Here is a 15,680-nt window from a genome sequence, read left to right on the forward strand (position 1 = left end):
AAAAAAACAAAACAAAACAAACACAGTCAACCTACAAAACAACACAAAACAAACACAGTCAACCTAAAAAAACAACACAAAACAAACACAGTCAACCAACAACCAACACAAAACAAACACAGTCAACCAACAAACAACACAAAACAAACACAGTCAACCTAAAAAAACAACACAAAACAAACACAGTCAACCTAAAAAAACAAAACAAAACAAACACAGTCAACCAACAAACAACACAAAACAAACACAGTCAACCAACAACCAACACAAAACAAACACAGTCAACCAACAAACAACACAAAACAAACACAGTCAACCAACAAACAACACAAAACAAACACAGTCAACCAACAAACAACACAAAACAAACACAGTCAACCAACAAACAACACAAAACAAACACAGTCAACCAACAAACAACACAAAACAAACACAGTCAACCTAAAAAACAAAACAAAACAAACACAGTCAACCTACAAAACAAACACAGTCAACCAACAAAACAAACACAGTCAACCAACAAAACAATACAAAACAAACACAGTCAACCAACAAAACAATACAAAACAAACACAGTCAACCTACAAAACAATACAAAACAAACACAGTCAACCAACAAAACAAACACAGTCAACCTACAAAACAAACACAGTCAACCTACAAAACAACACAAAACAAACACAGTCAACCTACAAAACAATACAAAACAAACACAGTCAACCAACAAAACAAACACAGTCAACCTAAAAACAATACAAAACAAACACAGTCAACCTACAAAACAACACAAAACAAACACAGTCAACCAACAAAACAATACAAAACAAACACAGTCAACCTAAAAACAATACAAAACAAACACAGTCAACCTACAAAACAACACAAAACAAACACAGTCAACCAACAAAACAATACAAAACACACACAGTCAACCTACAAAACAATACAAAACAAACACAGTCAACCAACAAAACAATACAAAACAAACACAGTCAACCACCAACAAACAACACAAAACAAACACAGTCAACCAACAAACAATACAAAACAAACACAGTCAACCGACAAACAACACAAAACAAACACAGTCAACCTACAAAACAAACACAGTCAACCAACAAAACAAACACAGTCAACCTAAAAACAATACAAAACAAACACAGTCAACCAACAAAACAATACAAAACAAACACAGTCAACCTACAAAACAACACAAAACAAACACAGTCAACCTACAAAACAATACAAAACAAACACAGTCAACCTACAAAACAACACAAAACAAACACAGTCAACCAACAAAACAATACAAAACAAACACAGTCAACCTACAAAACAACACAAAACAAACACAGTCAACCTACAAAACAATACAAAACAAACACAGTCAACCTACAAAACAAACACAGTCAACCAACAAAACAATACAAAACAAACACAGTCAACCTACAAAACAATACAAAACAAACACAGTCAACCAACAAAACAATACAAAACAAACACAGTCAACCTACAAAACAAACACAGTCAACCTACAAAACAACACAAAACAAACAACCAACAAAACAATACAAAACAAACACAGTCAACCAACAAAACAATACAAAACAAACACAGTCAACCTACAAACAACACAAAACAAACACAGTCAACCAACAAAACAATACAAAACAAACACAGTCAACCTACAAAACAACACAAAACAAACACAGTCAACCTACAAAACAACACAAAACAAACACAGTCAACCTACAAAACAATACAAAACAAACACAGTCAACCTACAAAACAACACAAAACAAACACAGTCAACCAACAAAACAATACAAAACAAACACACTCAACCTACAAAACAACACAAAACAAACACAGTCAACCGACAAACAACACAAAACAAACACAGTCAACCAACAAAACAATACAAAACAAACACAGTCAACCTACAAAACAACACAAAACAAACACAGTCAACCTACAAAACAATACAAAACAAACACAGTCAACCTACAAAACAACACAAAACAAACACAGTCAACCAACAAACAACACAAAACAAACACAGTCAACCAACAAACAACACAAAACAAACACAGTCAACCAACAAAACAATACAAAACAAACACAGTCAACCAACAAAACAAACACAGTCAACCTAAAAACAATACAAAACAAACACAGTCAACCTACAAAACAACACAAAACAAACACAGTCAGCCTACAAAACAATACAAAACAAACACAGTCAACCAACAAAACAATACAAAACAAACACAGTCAACCAACAAAACAACACAAAACAAACACAGTCAACCAACAAACAACACAAAACAAACACAGTCAACCAACAAACAATACAAAACAAACACAGTCAACCGACAAACAACACAAAACAAACACAGTCAACCAACAAAACAATACAAAACAAACACAGTCAACCAACAAAACAAACACAGTCAACCTAAAAACAATACAAAACAAACACAGTCAACTTACAAAACAACACAAAACAAACACAGTCAACCTACAAAACAACACAAAACAAACACAGTCAACCTACAAAACAATACAAAACAAACACAGTCAACCAACAAAACAATACAAAACAAACACAGTCAACCAACAAAACAAACACAGTCAACCAACAAAACAACACAAAACAAACACAGTCAACCAACAAAACAACACAAAACAAACACAGTCAACCAACCAAACAACACAAAACAAACACAGTCAACCAACAACCAACACAAAACAAACACAGTCAACCTACAAACAATACGATACAAAACAAGTCAACCTACAAAACAATACAAAACAAACACAGTCAACCTACAAAACAATACATAACAAACACAGTCAACCAACAAAACAATACAAAACAAACACAGTCAACCAACAAAACAACACAAAACAAACACAGTCAACCAACAAACAACACAAAACAAACACAGTCAACCAACAAACAATACAAAACAAACACAGTCAACCGACAAACAACACAAAACAAACACAGTCAACCAACAAAACAATACAAAACAAACACAGTCAACCAACAAAACAAACACAGTCAACCTAAAAACAATACAAAACAAACACAGTCAACCTACAAAACAACACAAAACAAACACAGTCAACCTACAAAACAACACAAAACAAACACAGTCAACCTACAAAACAATACAAAACAAACACAGTCAACCAACAAAACAACACAAAACAAACACAGTCAACCAACAAACAACACAAAACAAACACAGTCAACCAACAAAACAATACAAAACAAACACAGTCAACCAACAAAACAAACACAGTCAACCAACAAAACAACACAAAACAAACACAGTCAACCAACAAAACAACACAAAACAAACACAGTCAACCAACAAAACAACACAAAACAAACACAGTCAACCTACAAACAATACGATACAAAACAAGTCAACCTACAAAACAATACAAAACAAACACAGTCAACCTACAAAACAATACATAACAAACACAGTCAACCAACAAAACAAACACAGTCAACCAACAAAACAATACATAACAAACACAGTCAACCAACAAAACAATACAAAACAAACACAGTCAACCTACAAAACAACACAAAACAAACACAGTCAACCCACAAAACAAACACAGTCAACCAACAAAACAAACACAGTCAACCAACAAAACAATACAAAACAAACACAGTCAACCTACAAAACAACACAAAACAAACACAGTCAACCAACAAAACAACACAAAACAAACACAGTCAACCAACAAAACAACACAAAACAAACACAGTCAACCAACAAAACAACACAAAACAAACACAGTCAACCTACAAAACAATACAAAAGAAACACAGTCAACCTACAAAACAATACAAAACAAACACAGTCAACCTACAAAACAACACAAAACAAACACAGTCAACCAACAAAACAACACAAAACAAACACAGTCAACCAACAAAACAATACAAAACAAACACAGTCAACCTACAAAACAATACAAAACAAACACAGTCAACCAACAAAACAACACAAAACAAACACAGTCAACCTACAAAACAATACAAAACAAACACAGTCAACCTACAAAACAATACAAAACAAACACAGTCAACCAACAAAACAACACAAAACAAACACAGTCAACCTACAAAACAACACAAAACAAACACAGTCAACCAACAAAACAATCCAAAACAAACACAGTCAACCAACAAAATAATACAAAACAAACACAGTCAACCAACAAAACAACACAAAACAAACACAGTCAACCAACAAAACAATACAAAACAAACACAGTCAACCTACAAAACAAACACAGTCAACCTACAAACAATACTAAAAGGCAGTGAATCCAGGAACTCGTCTACATTATCTTCAAACCAGGTCTGCAAAACTGGTTTATATTTGGTTTAAAACTCTCGTGAATATATGGAATTTCTGCCTCATAAGAAAAAAACAATATGAGAAGTTGAAATATGACATATTACCGTATATTTATGATATGAAAAGTTCAGACTTAAGTCATAATGATGACATAAAGTGTAGAAATTGACCAAAAACGTAGGAATTATGACTTAGTATGTCACTTTTCATCTCATAACTTAGTAAACTATGTCATAATTTCGACTTTTCGTCTCATAATTTCTTCCTTTTGTCTCATAATTTAGTAAACTATGTCATACTTTTGACTTTACATATCATAACTTAGTATGTCATAATTTCTACTTTTCATCTCATAATTTAGTAAGATATGTCATAATTTCTACTTTTCATCTCATAATTTAGTAAGCTGTCATAATTTCGACTTTTCATCTCATAATTCAGTAAGCTATGTCATAATTTCTACTTTTCATCTCATAATTTAGCAAGCTATGTCATAATTTCGACTTTTCATCTCATAATTTAGTAAGCTATGTCATAATTTCTACTTTTGATCTCATAATTTAGTAAGATGTCATAATTTTTACTTTTCATCTCATAATTTAGTAAGATATGTCATAATTTCTACTTTTCATCTCATAACTTAGTATGTCATAATTTCTACTTTTCATCTCATAATTTAGTAAGATATGTCATAATTTCTACTTTTCATCTCATAATTTAGTAAGCTGTCATAATTTCGACTTTTCATCTCATAATTTAGTAAGCTATGTCATAATTTCTACTTTTCATCTCATAATTTAGTAAGCTATGTCATAATTTCGACTTTTCATCTCATAATTTATTAAGCTATGTCATAATTTCTACTTTTCATCTCATAATTTAGTAAGATGTCATAATTTTTACTTTTCATCTCATAATTTAGTAAGATATGTCATAATTTCTACTTTTCATCTTATAATTTAGTGTCATAATTTCTACTTTTCATCTCATAATTTAGTAAGCTATGTCATAATTTCGACTTTTCATCTCATAATTTAGTAAGCTATGTCATCATTTTGACTTTTCATCTCATAACTTAGTATGTCATAATTTCTACTTTTCATCTCATAATTTAGTAAGCTATGTCATAATTTCTACTTTTCATCTCATAATTTAGTAAGATATGTCAAAATTTCTACTTTTCATCTCATACTTAAGTAAGATATGTCATAATTTCTACTTTTCATCTCATAATTTAGTACGCTATGTCATAATTTCTACTTTTCATCTCATAACTTAGAAAGCTGTCATAATTTCGACTTTTCATCTCATAATTTAGTAAGATATGTCATAATTTCGACTTTTCATCTCATAACTTAGTATGTCATAATTTCTACTTTTCATCTCATAATTTAGTAAGATATGTCATAATTTCGACTTTTCATCTCATAATTTAGTAAGTCATAATTTCTACTTTTCATCTCATAATTTAGTAAGCTGTCATAATTTCTACTTTTCATCTCATAATTTAGTAAGCTATGTCATCATTTTGACTTTTCATCTCATAACTTAGTTTGTCATAATTTTTACTTTTCATCTCATAATTTAGTAAGCTATGTCATAATTTCTACTTTTCTTCTCATAATTTAGTAAACTATGACATAATTTCGACTTTTCATCTCATAACTTAGTATGTCATAATTTCTACTTTTCATCTCATAATTTAGTAAGATATGTCATAATTTCGACTTTTCATCTCATAATTTAGTAAGTCATAATTTCGACTTTTCATCTCATAATTTAGTAAGCTGTCATAATTTCTACTTTTCATCTCATAATTAAGTAAGCTATGTCATCATTTTGGCTTTTCATCTCATAACTTAGTTTGTCATAATTTTTACTTTTCATCTCATAATTTAGTAAGCTATGTCATAATTTCTACTTTTCATCTCATAATTTAGTAAACTATGACATAATTTCGACTTTTCATCTCATAATTAAGTAAGATATGTCATAATTTCTACTTTTCATCTCATAATTTAGTAAGATATGTCATAATTTCTACTTTTCATCTCATAATTAAGTAAGATATGTCATAATTTCTACTTTTCATCTCATAATTTAGTACGCTATGTCATAATTTCTACTTATCATCTCATAACTTAGAAAGCTGTCATAATTTTGACTTTTCATCTCATAATTTAGTAAGATATGTCATAATTTCGACTTTTCGTCTCATAATTTCGACCTTTTGTCTCATAATTTAGTAAACTATGTCATAATTTTGACTTTACATCTCATAATTTAGTATGTCATAATATCTACTTTTCGTCTCATAATTTAGTAAGCTGTCATAATTTCTACTTTTCATCTCATAATTTAGTAAGATGTCATAATTTCTACTTTTCATCTCATAATTTAGTAAGATATGTCATAATTTCTACTTTTCATCTCATAATTTAGTATTTCATAATTTCTACTTTTCATCTCATAATTTAGTAAACTATGTCATAATTTCTACTTTTCATCTCATATTTAGTAAACTATGTCATAATTTCTACATAATCTTCAAACCAGGTCTGCAAAACTGGTTTATATTTGGTTTAAAACTCTCGTGAATATATGGAATTTCTGCCACATAAGAAAAACAATATGAGAAGTTGAAATTATGACATATTACTATATTTATGATATGAAAAGTTCAGAATTAATTCATAATGATGAAATAAAGTGTAGAAATTGACCAAAAACGTAGGAATTATGACACTTTTCATCTCATAATTTAGTAAGCTATGTCATAATTTCAACTTTTCGTCTCATAATTTCGACCTTTTATCTCATAATTTAGTAAACTATGTCATAATTTTGACTTTACATCTCATAACTTAGTATGTCATAATTTCTACTTTTCATCTCATAATTTAGTAAGCTATTTCATAATTTCATCTTTTCGTCTCATAATTTCGAGGTTTTATCTCTTAACTTAGTAAGATATGTCAAAATTTTGACTTTTCATCTCATAATTTAGTATGTCATAATTTCTACTTTTCATCTCATAATTTAGTAAGCTGTCATAATTTCTACTTTTCATCTCATAATTTAGTAAGCTATGACATAATTTCGACTTTTCATCTCATAACTTAGTAAGATATGTCATAATTTTGACTTTTCGTCTCATAATTTAGTGTCATAATTTCTACTTTTCCTCTCATAATTTAGTAAGCTATGTCATACTTTCTACTTTTCATCTCATAATTTAGTAAACTATGTCATAATTTCGACTTTTCATCTCATAACTTAGTAAGATATGTCATAATTTTGACTTTACATCTCGTAATTTAGTATGTCATAATTTCTACTTTTCATCTCATAATTTAGTAAGATATGTCATAATTTCTACTTTTCATCTCATAATTTAGTAAGCTATGTCATAATTTCTACTTTCATCTCATAATTTAGTAAGCTGTCATAATTTTGACTTTTCGTCTCATAATTTAGTGTCATAATTTCTACTTTTCATCTCATAATTTAGTAAACTATGTCATAATTTTGACTTTACATCTCATAACTTAGTATGTCATAATTTCTACTTTTCATCTCATAATTTAGTAAGCTGTCATAATTTCGACTTTTCATCTCATAACTTAGTAAGATATGTCATAATTTTGACTTCTCATCTCATAATTTAGTAAGCTATGTCATAATTTCGACTTTTCATCTCATAATTTAGTAAACTATGTCATAATTTTGACTTCTCATCTCATAATTTAGTAAACTGTCATCATTTTGATTTCTCATCTCATAATTTAGTAAGCTTTGTCATAATTTCGATTTTTTTAATCTCATAATTTAGTAAACTATGTCATAATTTCGACTTTTCATCTCATAATTTAGTAAACTGTAATAATTTTGACTTTTCATCTCATAAATAAGTAAACTATTTCATAATTTCGATTTTTTTAATCTCATAATTTAGTAAACTATGTCATAATTTCGATTTTTCATCTCATAATTTAGTAAACTGTAATAATTTGGACTTTTAATCTCATAATTTAGTCAGATATGTCATAATTTCGACTTTTCGTCTCATAATTTAGTAAACTGTAACAATTTCGACTTTTCGTCTCATAATTTAGTAAACTGTCATAATTTTGACTTCTCATCTCATAATTTAGTAAGCTATGTCATAATTTCTACTTTTCATCTCATAATTTAGTAAGCTATGTCATAATTTCTACTTTTCATCTCATAATTTAGTAAACTGTCATAATTTTGACTTCTCATCTCATAATTTAGTAAGCTATGTCATAATTTCTACTTTTCATCTCATAATTTAGTAAGCTATGTCATAATTTCTACTTTTCATCTCATAATTTAGTAAGCTATGTCATAATTTCGACTTTTCATCTCATAACTTAGTAAGATGTCATAATTTTGACTTCTCATCTCATAATTTAGTAAACTATGTCATAATTTTGACTTTACATCTCATAACTTAGTATGTCATAATTTCTACTTTTCATCTCATAATTTAGTAAGCTGTCATAATTTCGACTTTTCATCTCATAACTTAGTAAGATATGTCATAATTTTGACTTCTCATCTCATAATTTAGTAAGATATGTCATAATTTCTACTTCTCATCTCATAATTTAGTAAGCTATGTCATAATTTCTACTTTTCATCTCATAATTTAGTAAACTGTCATAATTTTGACTTCTCATCTCATAATTTAGTAAGCTATGTCATAATTTCTACTTAATTTCTACTTTTCATCTCATAATTTAGTAAGCTATGTCATAATTTCGACTTTTCATCTCATAACTTAGTAAGATGTCATAATTTTGACTTCTCATCTCATAATTTAGTAAACTATGTCATAATTTTGACTTTACATCTCATAACTTAGTATGTCATAATTTCTACTTTTCATCTCATAATTTAGTAAGCTGTCATAATTTCGACTTTTCATCTCATAACTTAGTAAGATATGTCATAATTTTGACTTCTCATCTCATAATTTAGTAAACTGTCATCATTTTGATTTCTCATCTCATAATTTAGTAAGCTATGTCATAATTTCGATTTTTTTAATCTCATAATTTAGTAAACTATGTCATAATTTCGACTTTTCATCTCATAATTTTGTAAACTGTAATAATTTTGACTTTTCATCTCATAAATAAGTAAACTATTTCATAATTTCGATTTTTTTAATCTCATAATTTAGTAAACTATGTCATAATTTCGATTTTTTCATCTCATAATTTAGTAAACTGTAATAATTTGGACTTTTAATCTCATAATTTAGTCAGATATGTCATAATTTCGACTTTTCGTCTCATAATTTAGTAAACTGTAACAATTTCGACTTTTCGTCTCATAATTTAGTAAACTGTCATAATTTTGACTTCTCATCTCATAATTTAGGAAGCTATGTCATAATTTCTACTTTTCATCTCATAACTTAGTAAGCTGTCATAATTTTGACTTTTCATCTCATAACTTAGTAAGATGTCATAATTTTGACTTCTCATCTCATAATTTAGTAAAGTATGTCATAATTTTGACTTTACATCTCATAATTTAGTGTCATAATTTCTACTTTTCATCTCATAATTTAGTAAGCTATGTCATAATTTCTACTTTTCATCTCATAATTTAGTAAACTATGTCATAATTTCTACTTTTCATCTCATAATTTAGTAAGCTATGTCATAATTTCGACTTTTCATCTCATAACTTAGTAAGATGTCATAATTTTGACTTCTCATCTCATAATTTAGTAAACTATGTCATAATTTTGACTTTACATCTCATAACTTAGTATGTCATAATTTCTACTTTTCATCTCATAATTTAGTAAGCTGTCATAATTTCGACTTTTCATCTCATAACTTAGTAAGATATGTCATAATTTTGACTTCTCATCTCATAATTTAGTAAACTATGTCATAATTTTGACTTCTCATCTCATAATTTAGTAAGCTATGTCATAATTTTGACTTTTCATCTCATAATTTAGTAAACTATGTCATAATTTCGACTTTTCATCTCATAATTTAGTAAGCTGTAATAATTTTGACTTTTCATCTCAATTTAGTAAACTGCCATAATTTTGACTTCTCATCTCATAATTTAGTATGTCATAATTTCGATTTTTCATCTCATAATTTAGTAAGATTTAATAATTTTGACTTTTCATCTCAATTTAGTAAACTATGCCATAATTTCGACTTTTCATCTCATAACTTAGTAAGCTATGTCATAATTTTGACTTTTCATCTCATCATTTAGTAAACTGTAATAATTTTGACTTTTTTAATCTCATAATTTAGTAAACTATGTCATAATTTCGACTTTTCATCTCATAATTTAGTAAGCTTTAATAATTTTGACTTTTCATCTCAATTTAGTAAACTATGCAATGATTTCGAATTTTCATCTCATAACTTAGTAAGCTATGTCATAATTTTGACTTTTCATCTCATAATTTAGTAAACTATGTCATAAATTCGACTTTTCATCTCATAACTTAGTAAGATATGTCATAATTTCGACTTTTCATCTCATAATTTAGTAAACTATGTCCGACATTTCATCTCATAATTTAGTAAGCTGTAATAATTTTGACTTTTCATCTCATAATTTAGTAAACTATGTCATAATTTCGACTTTTCATCTCATAACTTAGTAAGATATGTCATAATTTCGACTTTTCTTCTCATAATTTAGTAAACTATGACATAATTTCGACTTTTCATCTCATAACTTAGTATGTCATAATTTCTACTTTTCATCTCATAATTTAGTAAGATATGTCATAATTTCGACTTTTCATCTCATAATTTAGTAAGTCATAATTTCGACTTTTCATCTCATAATTTAGTAAGCTGTCATAATTTCTACTTTTCATCTCATAATTAAGTAAGCTATGTCATCATTTTGGCTTTTCATCTCATAACTTAGTTTGTCATAATTTTTACTTTTCATCTCATAATTTAGTAAGCTATGTCATAATTTCTACTTTTCATCTCATAATTTAGTAAACTATGACATAATTTCGACTTTTCATCTCATAATTAAGTAAGATATGTCATAATTTCTACTTTTCATCTCATAATTTAGTAAGATATGTCATAATTTCTACTTTTCATCTCATAATTAAGTAAGATATGTCATAATTTCTACTTTTCATCTCATAATTTAGTACGCTATGTCATAATTTCTACTTATCATCTCATAACTTAGAAAGCTGTCATAATTTTGACTTTTCATCTCATAATTTAGTAAGATATGTCATAATTTCGACTTTTCGTCTCATAATTTCGACCTTTTGTCTCATAATTTAGTAAACTATGTCATAATTTTGACTTTACATCTCATAATTTAGTATGTCATAATTTCTACTTTTCGTCTCATAATTTAGTAAGCTGTCATAATTTCTACTTTTCATCTCATAATTTAGTAAGATGTCATAATTTCTACTTTTCATCTCATAATTTAGTAAGATATGTCATAATTTCTACTTTTCATCTCATAATTTAGTATTTCATAATTTCTACTTTTCATCTCATAATTTAGTAAACTATGTCATAATTTCTACTTTTCATCTCATATTTAGTAAACTATGTCATAATTTCTACATAATCTTCAAACCAGGTCTGCAAAACTGGTTTATATTTGGTTTAAAACTCTCGTGAATATATGGAATTTCTGCCACATAAGAAAAACAATATGAGAAGTTGAAATTATGACATATTACTATATTTATGATATGAAAAGTTCAGAATTAATTCATAATGATGAAATAAAGTGTAGAAATTGACCAAAAACGTAGGAATTATGACACTTTTCATCTCATAATTTAGTAAGCTATGTCATAATTTCAACTTTTCGTCTCATAATTTCGACCTTTTATCTCATAATTTAGTAAACTATGTCATAATTTTGACTTTACATCTCATAACTTAGTATGTCATAATTTCTACTTTTCATCTCATAATTTAGTAAGCTATTTCATAATTTCATCTTTTCGTCTCATAATTTCGAGGTTTTATCTCTTAACTTAGTAAGATATGTCAAAATTTTGACTTTTCATCTCATAATTTAGTATGTCATAATTTCTACTTTTCATCTCATAATTTAGTAAGCTGTCATAATTTCTACTTTTCATCTCATAATTTAGTAAGCTATGACATAATTTCGACTTTTCATCTCATAACTTAGTAAGATATGTCATAATTTTGACTTTTCGTCTCATAATTTAGTGTCATAATTTCTACTTTTCCTCTCATAATTTAGTAAGCTATGTCATACTTTCTACTTTTCATCTCATAATTTAGTAAACTATGTCATAATTTCGACTTTTCATCTCATAACTTAGTAAGATATGTCATAATTTTGACTTTACATCTCGTAATTTAGTATGTCATAATTTCTACTTTTCATCTCATAATTTAGTAAGATATGTCATAATTTCTACTTTTCATCTCATAATTTAGTAAGCTATGTCATAATTTCTACTTTCATCTCATAATTTAGTAAGCTGTCATAATTTTGACTTTTCGTCTCATAATTTAGTGTCATAATTTCTACTTTTCATCTCATAATTTAGTAAACTATGTCATAATTTTGACTTTACATCTCATAACTTAGTATGTCATAATTTCTACTTTTCATCTCATAATTTAGTAAGCTGTCATAATTTCGACTTTTCATCTCATAACTTAGTAAGATATGTCATAATTTTGACTTCTCATCTCATAATTTAGTAAGCTATGTCATAATTTCGACTTTTCATCTCATAATTTAGTAAACTATGTCATAATTTTGACTTCTCATCTCATAATTTAGTAAACTGTCATCATTTTGATTTCTCATCTCATAATTTAGTAAGCTTTGTCATAATTTCGATTTTTTTAATCTCATAATTTAGTAAACTATGTCATAATTTCGACTTTTCATCTCATAATTTAGTAAACTGTAATAATTTTGACTTTTCATCTCATAAATAAGTAAACTATTTCATAATTTAGATTTTTTTAATCTCATAATTTAGTAAACTATGTCATAATTTCGATTTTTCATCTCATAATTTAGTAAACTGTAATAATTTGGACTTTTAATCTCATAATTTAGTCAGATATGTCATAATTTCGACTTTTCGTCTCATAATTTAGTAAACTGTAACAATTTCGACTTTTCGTCTCATAATTTAGTAAACTGTCATAATTTTGACTTCTCATCTCATAATTTAGTAAGCTATGTCATAATTTCTACTTTTCATCTCATAATTTAGTAAGCTATGTCATAATTTCTACTTTTCATCTCATAATTTAGTAAACTGTCATAATTTTGACTTCTCATCTCATAATTTAGTAAGCTATGTCATAATTTCTACTTTTCATCTCATAATTTAGTAAGCTATGTCATAATTTCTACTTTTCATCTCATAATTTAGTAAGCTATGTCATAATTTCGACTTTTCATCTCATAACTTAGTAAGATGTCATAATTTTGACTTCTCATCTCATAATTTAGTAAACTATGTCATAATTTTGACTTTACATCTCATAACTTAGTATGTCATAATTTCTACTTTTCATCTCATAATTTATTAAGCTGTCATAATTTCGACTTTTCATCTCATAACTTAGTAAGATATGTCATAATTTTGACTTCTCATCTCATAATTTAGTAAGATATGTCATAATTTCTACTTCTCATCTCATAATTTAGTAAGCTATGTCATAATTTCTACTTTTCATCTCATAATTTAGTAAACTGTCATAATTTTGACTTCTCATCTCATAATTTAGTAAGCTATGTCATAATTTCTACTTAATTTCTACTTTTCATCTCATAATTTAGTAAGCTATGTCATAATTTCGACTTTTCATCTCATAACTTAGTAAGATGTCATAATTTTGACTTCTCATCTCATAATTTAGTAAACTATGTCATAATTTTGACTTTACATCTCATAACTTAGTATGTCATAATTTCTACTTTTCATCTCATAATTTAGTAAGCTGTCATAATTTCGACTTTTCATCTCATAACTTAGTAAGATATGTCATAATTTTGACTTCTCATCTCATAATTTAGTAAACTGTCATCATTTTGATTTCTCATCTCATAATTTAGTAAGCTATGTCATAATTTCGATTTTTTTAATCTCATAATTTAGTAAACTATGTCATAATTTCGACTTTTCATCTCATAATTTTGTAAACTGTAATAATTTTGACTTTTCATCTCATAAATAAGTAAACTATTTCATAATTTCGATTTTTTTAATCTCATAATTTAGTAAACTATGTCATAATTTCGATTTTTTCATCTCATAATTTAGTAAACTGTAATAATTTGGACTTTTAATCTCATAATTTAGTCAGATATGTAATAATTTCGACTTTTCGTCTCATAATTTAGTAAACTGTAACAATTTCGACTTTTCGTCTCATAATTTAGTAAACTGTCATAATTTTGACTTCTCATCTCATAATTTAGGAAGCTATGTCATAATTTCTACTTTTCATCTCATAACTTAGTAAGCTGTCATAATTTTGACTTTTCATCTCATAACTTAGTAAGATGTCATAATTTTGACTTCTCATCTCATAATTTAGTAAAGTATGTCATAATTTTGACTTTACATCTCATAATTTAGTGTCATAATTTCTACTTTTCATCTCATAATTTAGTAAGCTATGTCATAATTTCTACTTTTCATCTCATAATTTAGTAAACTATGTCATAATTTCTACTTTTCATCTCATAATTTAGTAAGCTATGTCATAATTTCGACTTTTCATCTCATAACTTAGTAAGATGTCATAATTTTGACTTCTCATCTCATAATTTAGTAAACTATGTCATAATTTTGACTTTACATCTCATAACTTAGTATGTCATAATTTCTACTTTTCATCTCATAATTTAGTAAGCTGTCATAATTTCGACTTTTCATCTCATAACTTAGTAAGATATGTCATAATTTTGACTTCTCATCTCATAATTTAGTAAACTATGTCATAATTTTGACTTCTCATCTCATAATTTAGTAAGCTATGTCATAATTTTGACTTTTCATCTCATAATTTAGTAAACTATGTCATAATTTCGACTTTTCATCTCATAATTTAGTAAGCTGTAATAATTTTGACTTTTCATCTCAATTTAGTAAACTGCCATAATTTTGACTTCTCATCTCATAATTTAGTATGTCATAATTTCGATTTTTCATCTCATAATTTAGTAAGATTTAATAATTTTGACTTTTCATCTCAATTTAGTAAACTATGC

The sequence above is a fragment of the Gobio gobio genome (genome assembly GCF_949357685.1).
Source record: "Gobio gobio genome assembly, chromosome: 14".
In the NCBI taxonomy this organism is placed as follows: Eukaryota; Metazoa; Chordata; class Actinopteri; order Cypriniformes; family Gobionidae; genus Gobio; species Gobio gobio.